Genomic DNA, 20,666 nt, shown 5'->3' on the forward strand with positions numbered 1-20,666 from the left:
TAGATAATATTGTTTTACACCTGTTGATATCATGAAATATGAACGTTTTTAGGTTGGCTCGCATTTTATAAACTTGAAGACTGATCTAAAAATAAACTACTTGAAAAATATTAGTTTGCAGAGACACTTTTACTCTGAGAATTCCAGTGATTTAAATGCAGCAGAAAAATATATTACTTCATGGTCACCTGAGCAGCACACAGCCCCTGCATAAGAATCAGGACACCAGGAAAGATGCACCGAGGGGCATATATACAAGGGAATGGCGGGGCATGGCGTTAAGCACAAAATGCTAACGCCACACTCTTGCCATTCTGAAAACGCAGGGATGAGCCATATTTACAAAGATATGGCACATCCCTGCGTTTTCCCTAGTGCTGGTGCTAAATTAAGCTGCCTAGCGCCAATTCAGGTTCCCTTGCGCATTGAGGGAATGATTGTTTATGTCCAGGAAGGTGTCCCTTCCTGCACATAAACAATCAAAAATGGTGATTTGAAACTTCTATGTGTGCTGCATTGGGCAGCACACATAGAAGTTGCAAATCATTATATTTTTAATTATTGTTTATGTGCAGGAAGGTGTACCTTCCTGCACATAAACATTAATTCACTGAAATGTGCTGGTTCTACGTGGCTGCACAATGCAGCACACATAGAAACAGCAAAACCGAGGAGAAATAAAGAATTTCTTCTCATTTCGACATGTTAAGACCAGGTTTTCCTTGGTCTTAGTTTTGGTGCTGCCGCATATTTATGGTACACTTGTAAATGGGGGCAGCGTCAAAATCAATGGGTGTTGCAGCGGAACACCCACCACAAAACCCATTGACCACCCCTTTTGCGCTAAGTATAGACTGAAAGGGTGCCCTGTTTACCAGGTGGCGTTAAGCCACATTAAGTGGCTTAACGCCGCCTTGTAAATAAGGCAAAGCCCCTATCACCACAGGAACGTCGTTAAAGATGATGTTCCTGTGGCGATAGGGGCTTGTAAATATGCCCCTGAGTATGCAGCTTTCCACTAAACACTGTCCACTTCTCATCTTCATTAGCTCCAAGCAAAGGTTCTCAGTGATATCATTTCCAAAGGCGGTGTGATTTCTGTCATGACACTTTGCATCTAGCACATGCATGATTTACAATGTTTGATTTTTGCTCGTATTCATTCTTAGAAGGCACACTGTGCAATCAAATTGACATTTTGCATGTGGGCAGAGCAGAAACAAAAACTGATGAGAATTGTTGAATTATATCATAAATTAATCTCTTACTCAGGGCACTTGATTCTATAAAGAAATTTGCTGACACAACATGCTTATGAAGGAGAGCAATTTGACAAGTAGTTACTTTTCTAGAGGCTCACTGTTCTTAGGGCTTGGGATGATCGCAAACGTCTCAAACTCCACTCATATTTTAATTTTGGAATTGGGATTTTGGAGTAGACAGGTGTTACTAGATATTAACAACAACCCAGAATTATAAGAATTTCGGGGCATATTATCAAGAAACGGCGTTAAAATTATCGCTGCTTTGGTGGCAGAAAACTGCCGCTAAAGCGGCGATAATGGGCTTGATAATATGCCCTTAAGAATTCCCATAGAAGCTCATGTTCTGGTGTCAACATGGGCTTCTATTGGAATTCTCTGTGGCATATTATCAAGCCCATTATCGCCGCTTTAGCAGCAGTTTTCTGCCGCTAAAGCGGCGATAATTTTAACGCCGTGCTTGATAATATGCCCCAAAGTTTTTTATGAAGGACAGTGGGGCTGAGCTAGGTAGACATCTGAACGTCACAGGTGCCAGGTCAAAGGTCGCTCTCTTAGTCACAGGGATCCAATACAATATTTAAGTGCCTTTAATTTGATAGTGGCTTTATCATGTGGAGCCTATTTGCATCACAGCACTCGGTGGGCTGGCAGGCTACTGATGTCCATGTGCGTGGTTCAGTTCAGCACTGTTCATAATTTGCACCTCTCCATCTTGATGCCCCCTTTTGGGGCAGGGGATGATGTAGCTGATCTGCGATAGGCGAAGAACCGAGGCTTGTACCACTGATTAGGTGTGGGCACCAAAGCTCAATTCTGCATCCTAAATAATTGGCAGATTGCGTGTGTTGTAGGGGATAAAAGAGAAAAAAATAAAACAAGTTTGTGGTTAAATATTATCAATTTGGTGTAAAAGGTGTTAAGTGGCTAACAATAGGTTTAGGCCCATTCGTTTTAGGCCACTGTACCTCATCCAGGTGTCCAACTATTGCATCTGCTGATATAGAATTAAAAGGCATTCTGGGGGCTGCAGACATTGGGCTTTTGGGGGCAGCCGACCAAAGGGAGGTGCACCCCCCTAGGGAGATTGAGATCATGGGCCAGCCCAGGCTGCATTGGTCTTCATTGGGCTATTCTGGGCTATACACCGATGGGCTATCAGCCCAATATATATACGGCCATTTTAGAGATGTAGGCATCGGTATGGTAGGTGACACAGTGGCCATTTAAACATCAAGCGATGTTCAGCCAATTTCAGTGAACTTTCAGTTTTGCTGATTAATTTAGGAATCTAGGGCCTGATTCACAGAACTAACTTAAGACAAAATCCTAAACTTACTACCATTTTGGTATTCACAGAAGGCACTTACTCATTTTGTTATTCACAGAAGGCACTTACTCATTTCGGTATTCACAGAAGTTAGGAGTCCTAACTTTAGGACTTCTAAATGCCTTCTGTGAATACCGAAAGTCTTAAAGTTAGGATTTTTCTCAGTTTAGGAGTAGTAAAGAAGGACGTTCAGGAGGGCAGAATGGCAGGGCGATTTGGGACATGGCCGATGCCCAATTTGATCTTATCACCCATTGGGGTAGTGCCAAAAATGTAAAAAAGGTCAGTTTCGGCTTATACAACACTTGTCATGGCCAGGAGGAAGTTCTGACAATGATTTATTCCAGGGGAGGGCACATCAGTATAATTTTCCTCGGTGTATGTGGCCAAGGCTTTGGTGGAACAGGTGGAAAAGGTGCACACATGGCAAAATGCAACGTTAAGTCGGCTTTTTGGCTGCTGCCAGTCCATCTGGAGTATCTTCGGTTACTGGGCATACAGATTGAAGAGCACTGGTACGGCGACAATGCGTTACTAATGGTGTGTTCCATCTATTGTGCTCTGTTTGAGTGGTCCAGCTGCTTCCTATCCGGTGTTTTCAAGTGGCACACGGGGAAGTGGGTCAACATGGTTCTGCGGACTGTCAATAACAGTTGGCAAGTTTTCAAGAGCTCATAGGTGACATTGGGGCGCCACTGGCTTCTGAAAAGACAATGGGACCGGCCACAGTACTCTCAATTTTGGATCTCGAATTGGACTCAGTGTCTATTGAGGTGTGCCTCCTGGTTGACAAGAAAGTGCAGATGCAACTGTTGCAAGACGCGATTTTGGAAAAACCCAAGGTGACTGTCAAGGATGTTTAGGCCCTGCTAGGGGACTTGAATTTTGCTTGTCGGATAGTCAGGACGGGTAGGACTTTCTGTAGGTGTCTGGGCATGTCCTTAGCTGGACTGTCATTGTCTCATCACCACATTCGATTGTCTGCGGGCGAGAGATAACCTGCATATGTGGCATAGGCACTTGGATGGTTTCAATGACATTCCAATTGTTACCCAAAAGTAATGTGACTGGGACATGCAGATATATTCCAGCGCTTGTGGGAGCTTCTGTTTTGGGTTATTTTGGCTGGGCAGGTGTTGCGCTGAGGATTGACCTGCAGCGTGGAAGCATGGAGGTAGGAGCATTACTTTCTTTGAAATTTCCCACCTAGTGGTAGCATTGACTCTGTGGGGGCAGGAACAGGCTCACAAGAAGGTGTTATTCAGGGTCAACAATTTGGCAGTGGTACATGTGATAAATAGGCAGTCTGGAAGGGATGAGCAGGTCCTTAAGCTTATGCGTGTCTTCATGATTGGTTGTTTGAGGCATGATGTAGCCCTCAAGGTGCGACATGTGCTGGGGTTGACAATGACATTGCATTTGCTCTGTCTCATTCATAGTGGGAGAAGTTCCATGGGCTGACCACGGAGGCAGACAAGGACAAGACACCTGTGCTGGCGGACATGTGGAACATAGGAGAGAAAGGATGCTTCTGTTGGTGGTAGGATCTTTGGCAGAATGCACCAGGAAATCATATTCGTAGGCTTAGCAGGAGTTTTTAGCAGGGTCAAAATGGCAGTCAGAGTGTTGGAGAAGGGAAGAAGACATAGCACAGTTCATCCTAACATTGATTGACAAAGGTTTGTCTAAAGTAACAATAGCGGGGAAACTGGCTGGAATTGCTTTCATGGGCAAGCTTTTCTGTGGATATGCGCCATCGGCCACAGAGCTGGGATGGAGTATGCTGGGGGTTGGGGGAGGGAGAAGGGTTGCCAGCCATGGATGAGGAGGCCATTATCAAGGCATTAGCTTGGCATGGTTTTGGGTGTGTTGCCAATGCTATGTAATGGGGAAGAGGAGATGGTTTTGGTTTCAACTCTGATGTTGTAGATGTTTTTTAGGGCCTTCAGGATCTCTGAAGTACTGGGGAAAGAAGGAGTTCCCGGGTTGGACTGGGCAGAAGTGGGTGGTATGAGTAGCTATATTGAATTGCGCATTCATCAATCTAAGACAGATCAAAGGGTTACTGACATTCCCAGTTATGGGTATGTGCCCAGTACGTTGGGGCACAATATTGAAGGCGATTAGCGAGGCCTCTCAGGGAGCGTTTTTTTGCCACGCAAATAGGGCACAGGTGACTTCTTACAAGCTGGTGGGGATACTGCGTAAGGTGTTCTTGAGTCTTGGGGAACCCCCGGGGGATTATGGAACACATTCTTTCATGACTGGTGTGGCAGTGCAAGCAGCTCAGCAGAGCTGGGGTTGGATCATGCAGTTGAGGCATTGGTCGTTGGAGTGCTTTCATTGGTATGTTCGCTTGGAGAAAATGGGAGGTTTATGACGTGTGACATTTCCGTTGTATCTCACATTTGTTGTTCTTTTCAGGTGCAGTTGCTGGGCCAGAGACAATCAAATTGTCGGTATGGATTGTAGGACATTCCTTTATTAAGAGGGCAGAAAAGCATGAAATCCAGAAAGGACAAGGCACTAATCTTGGGCTTTGTGAACGCTTCTTTAAAGTGACTTGGCATGGGAAAGGTGGCATGAGATGGCGGGAGCTGTTACAATGCTTGTATACGTTATTGAAGAGACATAGGTGTCCAGATGGTATTGTCTGCACCTGGGTGAAAATGATTTGGTGGTATGTAAAGGACTGGCTATGTTAAAAGAGATGAAGAGGGATATGCTGGAAATGAAGCTGCAGTGGTCGTGAAGCTATATTTGTTGCAAGTGAAAGAGTTGCTAGCAAGGACACTGAATGGGAACAGGTGTAACAGCGGTTCCTGGTGGGTGGGGGGGCAGAAAAGTTGGGAGAAGACCTTTTCTGATTGCCCGTTCACAGTTTCAATTGCCATGGTTAGATGTTAAGATTATTGTTGTGAACATAGGGGAATCAGGACAATGGGGGGTTGATAATAAAGTTAAACCTGGAGGAAGCAACAAATTAAAAGTTAGGATTTAGAATACTTAGATAGTTAGATGCTAATAGATGTAGGTTAAAGTGTTAATGGATTTAAAGGTCAATCAGTTCAATGACAGGGCAGGAGTTACACAGTTGCAAGATAAAGATGCTAATGGGGTGGAAATCTTAGGGGTGGGGGTAGGTAGAAGTAGGTGAATTATATGATAGTAAGGTGTAGTTTTGTTTAGTTTTGCGAGGCAAAGTCCTAGGGTTTTTATTGCTGTGATTTGCACCTGTATTCAATAACGCAGCCTTTTTCACACAATGAGCAAGTATGTGGTCCATGCTGCCCCTTTTGGCTCATTGGGCTTTAGGGGGCTGCTGACTGAAGGGAGGTCTTACCCCCGGGGAGATTGAGATAATGGGCCAGCCCAGACTACATTGGACTTCATTGGGCTATTCTGGGCTATACACTGTTGGGATATCAGCCCAATATATATGCAGCCATTTAAGAGGTGTAGGCACCATTTTGGTAAGTGACATGGTGGCCATTTAAGCAGCAAGTGAATTTCCTCACCCTCCAGTCCCTATAAACTATGGACTCCTTTTTTCATTATGGGACAGAATTAAATTGGGTATCCCCTGGCTGTTTTTTCACTAAGCATAGGTGCACGAAGGTTTTATTTGTTTGTCTCTTGGAGCATGTGCAAGGCAATTGGCAGTTTCAGTTGCAATGGTTATACATAAAGATTTATATTGGGAACATAGGGAAATCAGGACAATAGGCTGTGGTAATAAAGTTAAATCTGGAGTAAGCAACGACATAAAAGTGAGGGCCCGAATATGACTTTGGCGCAGTTCTGCTGGCTCTCCACCGACACAGCTGCGCCATAGCCGCGCAAGGACCGCCTGCCTTATTATGAGTTGAACTTGGGTAAGGCAGACGGTCCTTTGCCTTTCCCATGGCGGAGTATGAAAAACAGCCACCGCAATGGGAACAGAAAAAAAAGTTCCAGCAGGGCATGGATGGTGACGTGCTGTGGGGGTCCAGTTGGGCAGCCTTTGTTCTTGCACCTCCAGCCTGTTCATGGCGGGGCTCCTGCCATGAAATGGCTGGCGGTGCACAAAATTATAATATGCTCAGTGAGACCGGCGCAGTCCTGCTGAGTATTTTACATTGTGGTGCAGCTCCGCCACCGCTAGTATGACTTTGAAAGTCATAATCCGACGGATGGTGGACCGCCACTGCTGCACCAACGGGAGTGCACTCGTAAACAGCTCCTAAGTTTTAGGATACTTAGATAGTTACATGTTAATAGCTGTAAGTTAAACTGTTCATGGATTTAAAGGTCAATCAGTTCAATGACAGGGTAGGAGTTACAGAGTTGCAAGATAAAGATGTTAAGGGGGCAGGAGTCTTAAGGGTGGAAGTAGCTGAATTATTGCATAGTGAGGTGTAGTTTTGTGAGGCGAAGGCCTAGGGTTCCTATTGGTGTGATGTGCACCTTTCTTAAATAAAGTGGCCTTTTTCACACAAATGAGCAGTATGTGGTCTGTGCTGCCCCTTTTGGCCCATTTTGGAAAAGGAATTGAGCTAAAGACCTCTCACGCTGTCAAAGTAAGGAATGGATGGGTGAATGTTCCTAATTTGTGACTGCTATGATAGAAATGTAGCAGTAATTTGGGTGGAATTCCCATTAATCACGCAGATCTCAGGTTCACCCGCTTCCTACGGTATTGTGCACTCATTTGCCACAGTTTACAACGAATGGCAGCCATTTTACCTGAGTAACAACGTGAACAGATCAATATTGTCCTCCTCCTGTTTTATGAGGAACGCATGTAAATTGCATGTCGCCCAAGTAGAGGACACGTTTCAATGCTTAGTGACTGCAGTGAAATGAAACAATTACCTTCACACGAATTACGAGATAGATTCCTCTTCATCAGCATTGCAAATTAAGCTTAATAGTGCATTTCATGGCAACAACAGAGTTCTCTGTGACTGCGCGCGCCTGATTTTTCTAGAAAAGCGTAAAATACCACGTCAACCCTGCCCCTTCGGAATGACAGATGTTGTGGAGAGCTCTCATTGGTCCAGGTGCGCAAATAATCGCCCGTGCCCTTGGGATAAGGAACCTGCTTGATATACTTATGCGAAAATTAATTTTAAGCGCGCGGGCTTTCAGATTAGAGATCAAGCTTCAAAACAGGTGGAATTAGCAATTAGCATTTCCTCATGAACGTTATAGGCAGTTGTACACTGTTGGAAAAGCAGATTCTTGAAATGAAAGGATTTTGAATGAAGACGTAAGATCAAATGTGTACTAAGCACTGGTGGCTGGTGACATTTCAGAGTGGTGAGGCGTAAAATTATTGTAGTACTGCAGTGTAGCGGGCGAGCGTAGCAAGCCTGCCTGAAAAACCAAAGGAGGGGTTCGGGATGTTTACCCCCCAAGACAATTTTGAAAAAAGAGTGGATAAATTGTGCACTTTCAAGCAAATTTGAGGAAGTAGGAAAGTTAATAAAGCAAAACGATAGAATTATTTATTATTTAAGAAATTGCCAACATTTATGAGCTATAGAGGACAATCTTTGCATATGCTGATGTTATCCTTTGCCCATATTAACTTTTGAACACACTGATACACTCGTAATGGTTTTAACTATACAATAAATACATTCATTGACTGTGCAGTGAAATGTACAAACAAAACAGGCATCACGCAGAGAGAATGTCATGGTAAAACAGATATCAGATAATTAACTTAATTTATAGTGCAGAGATAAAACAGTTCTTTGCATTTGCATTTTGAAAATTAGTTTAAGTCGACCATCCAATTCATAAATCATTTAAACTGAGGAGTGAGAGGTGTGGGTGTGTGCGTGTGAGTATACCTATATAGTAAAGGATGCATGGTATAAATTAATAATAAAAATAATGGAACTTATAAAGCACAATAGTAATTTCGAAAGAAGTGTCAGCAATTCGAGCAGAGTCCATCCAGAAAGGCCCCTGGAGGCAGAAACAAACAAACATTCAGATCAGCCACAATAATTTTGGGGAAGGGCTCGTCCACCCATCTAAAGAGATAAATCAAGTCATAAATTCAAAATATAAACAATGGGTTAGCATGGGAAACATTTACATAGACTGAATTTCAGTGGAGATTAATTGCACACCTGTTGAGTATCATGAATAGTTAAACTGATTTTACAATTTGTTTCATTGTCTAGACCGGGCCTGCCAAGCCAGGCCACACTGAACACCTTCCAACACCGGCGTGTGTCAAGGAGGGCCCACCATGTGCCTGCGCAAGCTCCAACCCTGAGGGCTGCAACCTTGGCAGCCTCTCAGACCATCACAACCTCCACGACACAGGCCCGCTTTAGTCCTTTCTCGTTGATGTACTCTACTGCCGCCTCCGGCCTACACTACGGTCAAGTAGGTCACGCATTTGGAACTGAGTCTTGATTACACCATGGCAGTGAACATTATTTAAGGCAGAGCTCATGTCAGTATACTCCCTTCGATGTGGTGCCACCAAATCTGTGCATAGCATCACAACCACATGTGTCTGTGGGCCTACGCGGACTACTGCCCTCGGCCTACGCTGCGCACAAGTAGGTCACAGAATTGGAACTGAACACCGATCAGTCAAAGGCAGAATACATTTCATCGCACGCAAGGGGAGGAGTAAGAGGATGAGGCGTTGCAGTCCGAAGGGAATAGGATCATCGTTACGGAGGTGATCGAACACTACCGACAACTGCCCTGGTGTCACTAGGAACAATCCTGTGCACACATACAATTATCAAATCAAAGTTGCAATGGGTAAGTACAGAAATGACCAACGAAGCATCCGCATGTACACTGATGATTCTGTTTAATAGGCGTAACCAGCCGACACGTGTTTCGTCATGGATAGAGTAGACCACGACTCTTCAGGGCTGGGAAAGATACAAGACATTTCATACTCACATATATGTCACAAAAACAGTAGTTGCAAGAGTATGGGAAAGACAAAATCGTAACTTGACTCGCCTATCTAAGAACCAAAGAAAACAAAGGAAAGGGGGAACACCACTACTACAAGAGGGTGCTGAGAAACGTGCTATTAAGAACAACGGTGTTGAGTCAACCCTCACACACCACTCGGTGAAAAGAAACCGAAGAAAAGGGAAGTAAAGGAAGAAAAAAGAACAAAATTATTTCCAATGGACAGCCGAAATGCACCAATCACGTGGTCAAGGAAAAGGTCTAACACAGGCGCAAAGACGATTCAGGGAAAGTGTCAAAGATGAAAGTACAGACCCAAAGAATGCATCCATACCTGTCGCTATAGCCAAAATGACAGTGGATGCTGGAAAAAATGGATGGCGAAAAATACTTTAGACAAAAATATTAATAAAAAAGGCATAACCAATAAACCCAACTTAATGTCCGTAAACAAGGTTAGCAAAAGGATCTTACCCCTCAACCGGTGATAATTCCAACCCGGCTGGGTAAAGCACTAGGTGAGAGTGGTAAGTCAATCAGGCCAGACAAATCGGTTTGATCTCTGTAAGAATGTAAGAACACTACCTAGTGTGAGTGGCCAGAAAGTACATGTGTGATGCATCAGCAAAAATTCACGGCGCAGAAAAACACAACATACCTTCAAATAGAAGTAAAGGTAGTCATCAGGATGCCAGGCCGCCAGTAACGTAAGATTAAGTCAAAATTGTAGCTTATTCAACATATAATGGCCCAAGCCCGTGAATACAGGGCAGAGTTTCAGCACGAGAAAGTCTATGCGACCAAAACTTCTGAAATAAAAACAAGAACCAGAGCCCAAGTCAGGCAACGACAACATTTACAAGAACACTCGTGCTCCAAAGCAAAGAAACGTTGTCAGTAACGATGCCTGTCAAAGGAGACAATTAAAATGGGACTTACATAGTAAGAAGTGTGTCGAGACGTCCTGGCGGCATCCAAACGGTGTGCGAGTGATTACGAGACCATTCAACCCGGAAGTGCTTAAGTAATCAAAAAGCGCCCAAACACTAGAACGTTGCTAAGCATATCCTGAGTGTAACCGGAAGAAGGAAGATCCCAACATACTACACATCATTACTACGGGGAACCAAGAAAAGTGAATATCATACCAAAACGTAACCGTTTGTAAATATAAGTAGGTTAAAACCAAAATTTAAACACTACCAATATAGTGTTGACTGCTTAAGCCACCGCCATCTGTCATAAGGTAGAGAGAGAGTAATAAAGTACAAGCGAGCCGCCGCAGACACTCGTGGTGCATGGCAGTCCCGAGATAGGGACAGAAAACCCAAAAATGGTGTTAATGTGTAATAATTAAGGCCATTGTCAAAAACTACAAAACCTATGAAAAAAATGCTGAGATCCCCTAGAGTAACGGGATAGAGTATAGGAAGATCAAAATGAGAGGCAGAAAGGAGTCAGCAGGAGGCAGAACGGAGTTAGCCAGAGACATCCACATACAGAAGTGGTGAAGCAGAAATCATTCCACAACGGAGCCGCTGGTTGTATACAGATGAAAATAAAACAACAGTAGAATTAAACATACATAGTGTGCAACATGCAGCGTATTAACAAATCTCAGGCAACTGATGAAACCAGTAATTAGAACAAACATAAGTACAGAGAGAGACTTGTACATAGTGTGGAGCAATAAGGAACAAAGCAAATATGCTGAACAGTGGGCACTATGCAAGGGTAGAAAACACAGAAGGGTTTGTAAAAAAGGCACCAAGCGCTACATATATCACAGCAAAAGTTACAGAGGGCGCATGAGCAACATACAGGTAGGCAGATAGGCAAATATAACTATGTGGGGACATGACATAAGTGAAGATTACAGCAAAGGTCACGAAACCAAATAGCAGACATTGAATTGCTATAAGGCAATATTCCAACCCACATGTGTATTGCAAACCCAGACCCAGCAACTATTAACATTTCACAATCAGAAGTCACAGAAGGTAAAGGAGCAGCCCACAGTAATGCAAAGTGACAAATGTAACGAAATAACGACATAACATCAGTGTCCAATATAGAATAGATCACAGTACCAATCTGTACACATGGAAAGACTACATAGCTATATCAGCTGCACTATGTACATATCAATTTCAACCCAAAAAGTATTGCATTTCAGAATCGTAATTGAGACCATGCTCCACCGTCTGAAGGCGCATTATCCACATGGCCTCGCACTGTCTCAAGCGAAGTTCTCTATTGCCGCCTCGAACCCCTACATCTACAGTTTCTATCCCGAAGAATAGAAAACCTTTTCGGCTGTTCTGTGAAGAACAGCTGGCAGTATGTAGAGCTACTGGGTATCTAGCATCGCCCTGATGAATAGCCCTTGTCTGTTCTCCAATTCTTTCTTTGAGCGCCCTGATGGTGCTACCCACATATTGTTTTCCACAAGTGCATTCTATAATATAGACCACATATTTGGTGGTGCAGTTAATGTTAGATCTGATGATATATTCATTGCCATTGTGTCCAGCAAAAGATAAAGTCTTGTGTTTAGCCCATCTGCACACACCGCAGCAGCCGCATTTGTGAAAGCCTAATGTCAGAGGTGTAAACCAAGATTGATTCTTTCGGTCTCTTGGTACAGTAGGACTGAGTCTACTGCGTAGATTGTTACCTCGTCTGTACGTGATCTGTGGATGACTGGTGAGGAACTCTCTAAGCGAGGTGTCCGTTTGAAGAATACCCCAATGTTTGTTGAGGCTTTTCTTCATGATGTGACTTAGAGCATTGTACTCTGTTATCATACGTATATTGTGCTCAGCGTTCGCCTTTTGGGTGGTTCTGGGGAGTAAGGTATTTGTGCGTTGCACCCTAGCTATTCTGTTTTCAGCTTTTCTAAGAGTCGAAGGAGAATAGCCCCTCTTTTGAAATCTCTGTTCCATATCTTTGATGCAATCTGCAAATTCCAAGTCATCACTACAGTTGCGTCTAGCTCTTAAAAATTCACCATAAGGAATTGCGTGCACCTGGTGGAGTGGGTGATTATTGTGTGCATGTAATATGGAATTACAAGAAGTGCCCTTGCGGAATAGCCGGCTATTCAATTTGTCATCCTTTATAAAAAGTTCTACAAGTCTCTCTCTGTACTTATGTTTGTTCTAATTACTGGTTTCATCAGTTGCCTGAGATTTGTTAATACGCTGCATGTTGCACACTACGTATGTTTAATTTTACTGTTGTGTTATTTTCATCTGTATACAACCAGCGGCTCCGTTTTGGACTGATTTCTGCTTCACCACTTCTGTATGTGGATGTCTCTGGCTAACTCCGTTCTGCCTCCTGCTGACTCCTTTCTGCCTCTCATTTTGATCTTCCTATACTCTATCCCGTTACTCTAGGGGATCTCAGCATTTTTTTCTTTAGTTTTTGTAGTTTTTGACAATGGCCTTAATTATTACACATAAACACCATTTTTGGGTTTTCTGTCCCTATCTCGGGACTGTCATGCACCACGAGTGTCTGCGGCGGCTCGCTTGTACTTTATTACTCTCTCTCTACCTTATGACAGATGGCGGTGGCTTTAAGCAGGCAACACTATATTGGTAGTGTTTAAATTTTGGTTTTAACCTACTTATATTTACAAACGGTTACGTTTTGGTATGATATTCACTTTTCTTGGTTCCCCGTAGTAATGATGTGTAGTATGTTGGGATCTTCCTTCTTCCGGTTACACTCAGGATATGCTTAGCAACGTTCTAGTGTTTGGGCGCTTTTTGACTACTTCCGGGTTGAATGATCTCGTAATCACTCGCACACCGTTTGGATGCCGCCAGGACGTCTCGACACACTTCTTACTATGTAAGTCCCATTTTAATTATCTCCTTTGACAGGCATCGTTACTGACAACGTTTCTTTGCTTTGGAGCACGAGTGTTCTTGTAAATGTTGTCGTTGCCTGACTTGGGCTCTGGTTCTTGTTTTTATTTCAGAAGTTTTGGTCGCATAGACTTTCTCGTGCTGAAACTCTGCCCTGTATTCACGGGCTTGGGCCATTATATGTTGAATAAGCTACAGTTTTGACTTAATCTTACGTTACTGGCGGCCTGGCATCCTGATGACTACCTTTACTTCTATTTGAAGGTATGTTGTGTTTTTCTGCGCCGTGAATTTTTGCTGATGCATCACACATGTACTTTCTGGCCACTCACACTAGGTAGTGTTCTTACATTCTTACAGAGATCAAACCGATTTGTCTGGCCTGATTGACTTACCACTCTCACCTAGTGCTTTACCCAGCCGGGTTGGAATTATCACCGGTTGAGGGGTATGATCCTTTTGCTAACCTTGTTTACGGACATTAAGTTGGGTTTATTGGTTATGCCTTTTTTGAACACGTAATATTTTTGTCTAAAGTATTTTTCGCCATCCATTTTTTCCAGCATCCACTGTCATTTTGGCTATAGCGACAGGTATGGATGCATTCTTTGGGTCTGTACTTTCATCTTTGACACTTTCCCTGAATCGTCTTTGCACCTGTGTTAGACCTTTTCCTTGACCACGTGATTGGTGCATTTCGGCTGTCCATTGGAAATAATTTTGTTCTTTTTTCTTCCTTTACTTCCCTTTTCTTCGGTTTCTTTTCACCGAGTGGTGTGTGAGGGTTGACTCAACACCTTTGTTCTTAATAGCACGTTTCTCAGCACCCTCTTGTAGTAGTGGTGTTCCCCCTTTCCTTTGTTTTCTTTGGTTCTTAGATAGGCGAGTCAAGTTACGATTTTGTCTTTCTCATACTCTTGCAACTACTGTTTTTGTGACATATATGTGAGTATGAAATGTCTTGTATCTTTCCCAGCCCTGAAGAGTCGTGGTCTACTCTATCCATGACGAAACACGTGTCGGCTGGTTACGCCTATTAAACAGAATCATCAGTGTACATGCGGATGCTTCGTTGGTCATTTCTGTACTTACCCATTGCAACTTTGATTTGATAATTGTATGTGTGCACAGGATTGTTCCTATTGTTTGATTGTAGGTTTTTCCTACAGGATTTGAGGGGTTGGTGGGGTTTCCCCTCCCTGTTTGCACCATAATATACATCTGAGCTCATATTACCTACGTTTACCTGCTGTGCGCCATTACTTCCTCACTGTTGAATACCCTGCTTGAATTTTTCTCACTGCCCTGGTGTCACTAACTCTGAGCATCGCGAGCCAACGACAGGTGGGTGTGGTCCCCTGCTGACTACTGCCTTCGGCCCACACTACAGACAAGTAGGTCACACTTTGGAACTGAGTCTTGATCACACATTGTCCGTGTACGCACAAAAAGGAAGATTCTACTTCACTGTACTCCCTTTGGCCAGGTGGCAGCAACCATGTGCATAGCATCCCAACGACACGTGGCTGTGGGCCCTTGCTGTCTGCTCCCCCGGGGTACACTGCGGTCAAATAGGTCACACACACCTTTGAATTCAGCCTTGATTTATTTATGGCTGACTTGATGTCATTGTACAGGCCTCATCGCAGACTGCATCCCCTTTCAGCCCCGGTGCCACTATGTCTATTCCCCGAGACCCATGGACACTTTCTGGTTGGAATTTGGTGGCGACTGAGTCCATGGACTTGGGGTTGTCATCGCCATCATGGCGGTGATACTGACTTGGTGAAAACGAGGCCGTGGCATTCCACCCCTCCATTTACTGCTTCCGGACAGCTTCCACCCTCTGCATCATGCCCTGTAGGACACCTTCCACTGTCCCCCACAACCCTCCGCAACATACACCTCGGACATTGATGAGGACCCGCTCAGGTCGCATGGTCCATCTGACTGCACCGCAAGTCACCCACCGTCCCGAGGCTGGGCACCTGTGCCGGCCGCAGTGCATCCGGGACCCCTTTTTCTGAGATATTGGATGGCCTCTGAGGCAATGGCCTCGGGGTCATCAACGCCATGTGTCTGTGGCCCTGTGCTGTTCGCTGCCTCCGGCCTCAACAGCGGTCCACCAGGGCTCACACATCAAATCGAGTCCTGACCGGCCCGGACGTCGCATCACCGCAGGAGGCACACGACACCACCGCCAGGACCACCTCCAACCGCCATCTGCCAGAGTCGCAACCGTGGTCCTGACAGACTGTCAGAGTTGCTCACACCTGTCGTGGATGCCATCATCAGACTGATACCCTGCTCGGCACTTCAGGTGCCACTGACTCAGTGCACCGCATGCCATCATCTGTTACTGATTGAGTTTTGTATTGTTGAGTGTTGTATTGGTGTGTGACTGATATGTGCGTGCCCCTGGGCGCGGTTGTGTACTGTGAATGTGCATCTGCATGTGTCTCTATGGCAGTGTGGGTCTCCTTTGTGGGGTGTAGGTGGTCCCTGAAGGGTAATAGACACCAACGTATGTGATCTAGTTCGCCTTCCATGGGTTGGGACCCCACCCACACCTGTTCGGCTACCTCCTTTTGGCATGCTGACACATGGCATTGGGGTGCCATGTGTGGGTGGGTGAAGTGTCGTAAGCCAGCTGTGCTTTTGGGTGCTTCCTGCTGTGTAGTCTGTTGCAGGCTCTGTGTTCTCCTCTAAGTAGCTTGGCTTCCCGGGTCCTGGTGGTGGGTTGCGTGGGATGTCCATGGGCTGTTGTAGGGCATTGGTGTTGAAGGTGTGGTGGTCCTCTCCGGCATCACAGATGTGTTGTCTTCTGTGCTCTGCTGGAGGTGTTGTGTACCCCTCTGCAATGTGAAGAGGAAATGCATGTTGACATTGTGTTGACATGTATGTTGGCGCAATGTTCTGGTCTACATGCAGACTGTATGACAATGTACATTGTGACTGTTTGGGAGGTACCGACTACTGCTGCGGGACAGTGTACATTTGGACTACATGACAGATGTGAGGTTGTACGCGTACATTTCCATTGCACAGTTTGCTGCTCTGTCAGATGTAGTAGGCATGGTTCTGTGCATGTGCGGAGCCAGTTGTGTCCTCTGTTCTACAGTGTCGGCTTTGCGCATTGTACCAAGTTGTCGTCAATGTGGGTGTGCTGTTCTTGCTATGTGTGTGTGCTGCAGTGTGCCAAGGGGATGAGGGACATGATCCAGGGTAATTATGGGTGTGCAGTGTGCTACACCTCGTTGTGCATGTGTGCCATTGTGCCCATCTCCCCGGTCCCCCCAGTCCCTGGTTGCTACTCACCCTGTTGATGTTGTGTCAGGTCCTCTCGAGCTGTGTCCGTACTCCCTACTCCTTGCACCATCTCCACACTGATGACTGTGGCCTCGGTTTCCTCCAGCTCCTCCTGTGGCGCAGGACTGCCACCTCCTGTCGTCGTTGCAGCCCTCCTGTTGGCAGCGGGTTTGTGCCTGGTTTAGGTTGTCACATCATGCCAGCGCCTCTTGTCCTCCTCGATGGGCCTCCTCGGCACACCGACTGCATTCCAGGTGGTCTACTTGTGGGTCAGTTGCTGGCAGTGTTCTGTCACCTCAGTGACGCTGATCTGGTTTTGCTGTGGACTGCACCCCGTCTTTCTCTCCCTCTTCTCCTTGGCCGTCCCCGTCCCCGTTGTTCCTTGCTGGTGGTCTGTGGGGGTTCCCATTGGCCTCTGCGCTCGGTCAGGGTGCATCCATGTTGCTATGTGCTTTGGCTTGTTTCTGTTGTTTTGTTCCTGTGGTTTTTATGGTGCATTTTCCCGCCAGACGTGTGGGATTTGCAAGCCTGTAGCTGGTTTTCGCCTCACTGCATGATTTTTTGCGTTTGTGTTTCGCATTTTTGCGGCGTGCGTTGATTTTTGCGCAGCTATTTGACGCGTTATCTGGTGACTTTCGCATGCTACCGCCGCGTTGTGAATACTTGGTTGGCACGGTGTTATTTTCCCACGATAGGCTTCGATGTTGAGAGTTGCGTTAAGCTACTCTTGCAGTAGTTATCACACGTTCTTGTGAATATACCCCTTTGTGTAGCTGCATTCACATTAGCGTGAGTTCTTACAGCATGACAACTTATTAAATTGTGATCAGAGAAAAATACACGGAGATGCCATGAAATTGCCAGACGGTATAAATTAATAGTAAAAATAATGGAACTTCTAAAGCACGATAGTAACTTCGAAAGAATTGTCCCAGCGCTAACTGGTCAGAAACGCCCAAGGAAGGTAGCAGAAAGCCAACAGAACCAGCATGTTTAATTAACCTGTTAGGAACATAAAGGTGCATGTAAGTAAACAGGCAGGGCTAAAAAACAGAGCGCAGTGTCAATGTTTACCATCTTTTCGAATTGAAATGCCAAAACATTCAGTTACTTAACATGCACATAGATTGAAAATACAAAGTTCTTCGCATTTTAAGGCTACTTCGGAAATAGCGCAAAGACCCTCGCAGACAGAAAGTACAAAGTCTTTCAAATTTTAAGGCCACTTCGGAAATAGAGCAGAGACCCTCTTACTTATCAGGGAGATAGAAAATACATAGTACTCCACATTTTAAGGCTACTACGGAGATCGTGCAAAGACTCTTACTTATAGGGCAGATAGAAAGTACAAAGCCCATCACATTTTTTAGGCCATTTTTGGAAATAGTGCAATGACCCTCTTACTTATTAGGGAGATAGGAATAACATAGTTCTTCACATTTTAAGGCCTCTTCAGAGATAGTGCAAAGGTTACTGTTACTGTTACTGAGCAGATAAAAAGTACAAAGTCCGTCACAATTTTGAAGCCATTTGTGAAACAGTGCAAAGTCCCTCTTTCTTTTCATGTTAACAAATAGACAAAATGCAAAGTCCATCACATTTTTCAACCCACTTGTGAAACCAGTGCAAAGTAGTCCTTTCTTATCATCTTATCAAATAGACAAAGTACCAAGTCCTTCACATTTTCGGGCCCTCTTGGCAAATAGTGCAGAGTCCCTCCTGTGGATCAGGCGGAGACAAAGACGGTGATTGTGACCCGTCTCTCTAATCTATCCGGCAGCCGGGGAAGTAGCGCAAAGCCCGTCTTGTACAGAAGGCAGATTGTTAAACCACGTGATTTATGAGGTGGACAGATAAAAAGTGCCCAGTACGTATTCACCAGGCACCTGGTTAAATAGTGCAAGGCCCCTCAGTTACAGTGCGGGCTGATAAAAGTTCACTTCTTCCCCGCAGACCACCCTACCCCCACGCATTTTCCCTTAAAGGCCTGTGAAAATAAAAGAGACGTTCTCTTTGGGGGTGAGGGGCGAGGCGTCACCGAGAAAGCAGAATGGCTGCACTCTTTCGACAAGCTATTGAAAACGAAAGGCTCCCCTCCCTGCCCACTGCTAAATGGACTCTCCCGAGCTGGTCAGTAGGGAAAGCACTGGGACGGGGCAGGCACGTGCACACTTACGCGTGCGCACGCACAATCACCTAAACTTAAACGCACTAATGCCATCTAATCTTCACAAACAGGCAAGGCACACATTATAAACTACACAATACATTGTCTTAGTCACATCAGATTGGTCGCACACTGCTACACCTACCAGTCGTACATTACATTGTCTTAGTCCACTTTTGTCTTCACTGTACAGTAAACGTGAATTAAACCTGTAGAAAGTGTACAGATGCAGCCAATCAATCAATCAATCAATCAAAGACCTTTATTCGAATTACTTGAATTCATAAAAGTACAGACATAAAAAACAATTCATCATTACAATATACACAACACAATATCTCTAAAAGTTATAAGGAACTAAAACAACAATCTTTCAGGGATTTTCCATCATATTGCGTACACGGATTATTAATCTTAAAAAGGTGCCAGTGCGAAAAATCAGTTCCTCAGAGTCCAGGGAGAGTAACATTTGACGAGACTCCACAAGAGAGAGGGGTCTGTATTTTCTAAAATAGGGTGTTAAAAACCAGTTAATATATTTTAAATAAAATTTACAGAAAAATAAAAAATGTAAATCATTCTGCTTACTGGTGCCGTCACAGGGGCAAGGGTTGCGGTCAATAGTAGAATTGTAACCCAAGGGAAAACCCAACATGAATTTTATGGAGCCTGCCCTTAATCGAAATAACAGAGACCTCTCCCAACTGGTCATAGGAAGAGTGAGATAAAGTGGGAGAGGTTGCCTGGGCAGGTCGTTCTCAATATATCTGGTAACCGTAACTTTCGATATTTCCCTTTCCAACCGTTCTGCCTCATAAAGTGCATATAGTGCTTGTTTGACCTCTACCTTGTCTTGGCATCCAATTCTGGAGGGATCAACAAAGAGATCACCTTTGTTCACGGCATTTAATGATTTTGAAACTCCGGCTAACCATGGAATTAAAAGCCCGTGATCACATTTGAGACAGTCTTTAATTATGTCTTGTGTTAGGGAGGCTGCGTTATTCCTCCAAATTCTCAACCAGAATAAAGCTGGTCTGCTTCTAATGAAATCACAGACGTAAGGGAGGTTTAGCTCTTTGTGGCAGATAAATTCAGAGGACGAAATTGGGGCACCCAAAACTTTCCTGCAAAAACGTGTCTCTTCTCGTTGGATGCCGGGATTTTTAGCAATAGCCCAAACTTCAGCCCCGTAGGTGGCAACAGGAACACACTGTAATTTAAAAATTTTTTAAATAGCACTGGTTGCACCTAATTTCTTAGGGCGTGGGAGACTCAGTATTGAGTTGATGGCCTTCGAGAACTTGCTCGTGGCGTGGGCAGAATGCCCACTCCACGAGTTGTTCGCAGCGAAGGCCACCCCTAAATATATAAAAGAATTTACAGAGTCAAGTTTGTCAGACCCGATATGGATGGTGTTAAGTTTCCGTTTACCAGGTCCGCATGACATAACAAAAGATTTTTTAAAGTTCACACGCAGGTCTAGGCCCTCCATATGATGTACAAAATTTTCCACAAGCACACGGAGGGCATTAGGGGTGCGGCCCATAAGGACCGCATCATCTGCGTATAATAGAACTGGCAAGGGGTGCCCCTGAACAGTTGGGACATCTCTAGTTACTTGTTTTAAAGCCTTTGCTATGCCATTAATATAAATGATAAACAACAGGGGTGCTAAAACGCACCCCTGTCTGACCCCCCTACCAATTTTTATAGCACCAGAAACTTCTCCTCCCGACCCAATCCTGACTTGTGCCCTGAGATCAGTATGGAGATGC

This window comes from Triturus cristatus, chromosome 5_2, assembly GCF_964204655.1.
Source record: "Triturus cristatus chromosome 5_2, aTriCri1.1, whole genome shotgun sequence".
Taxonomy (NCBI): domain Eukaryota; kingdom Metazoa; phylum Chordata; class Amphibia; order Caudata; family Salamandridae; genus Triturus; species Triturus cristatus.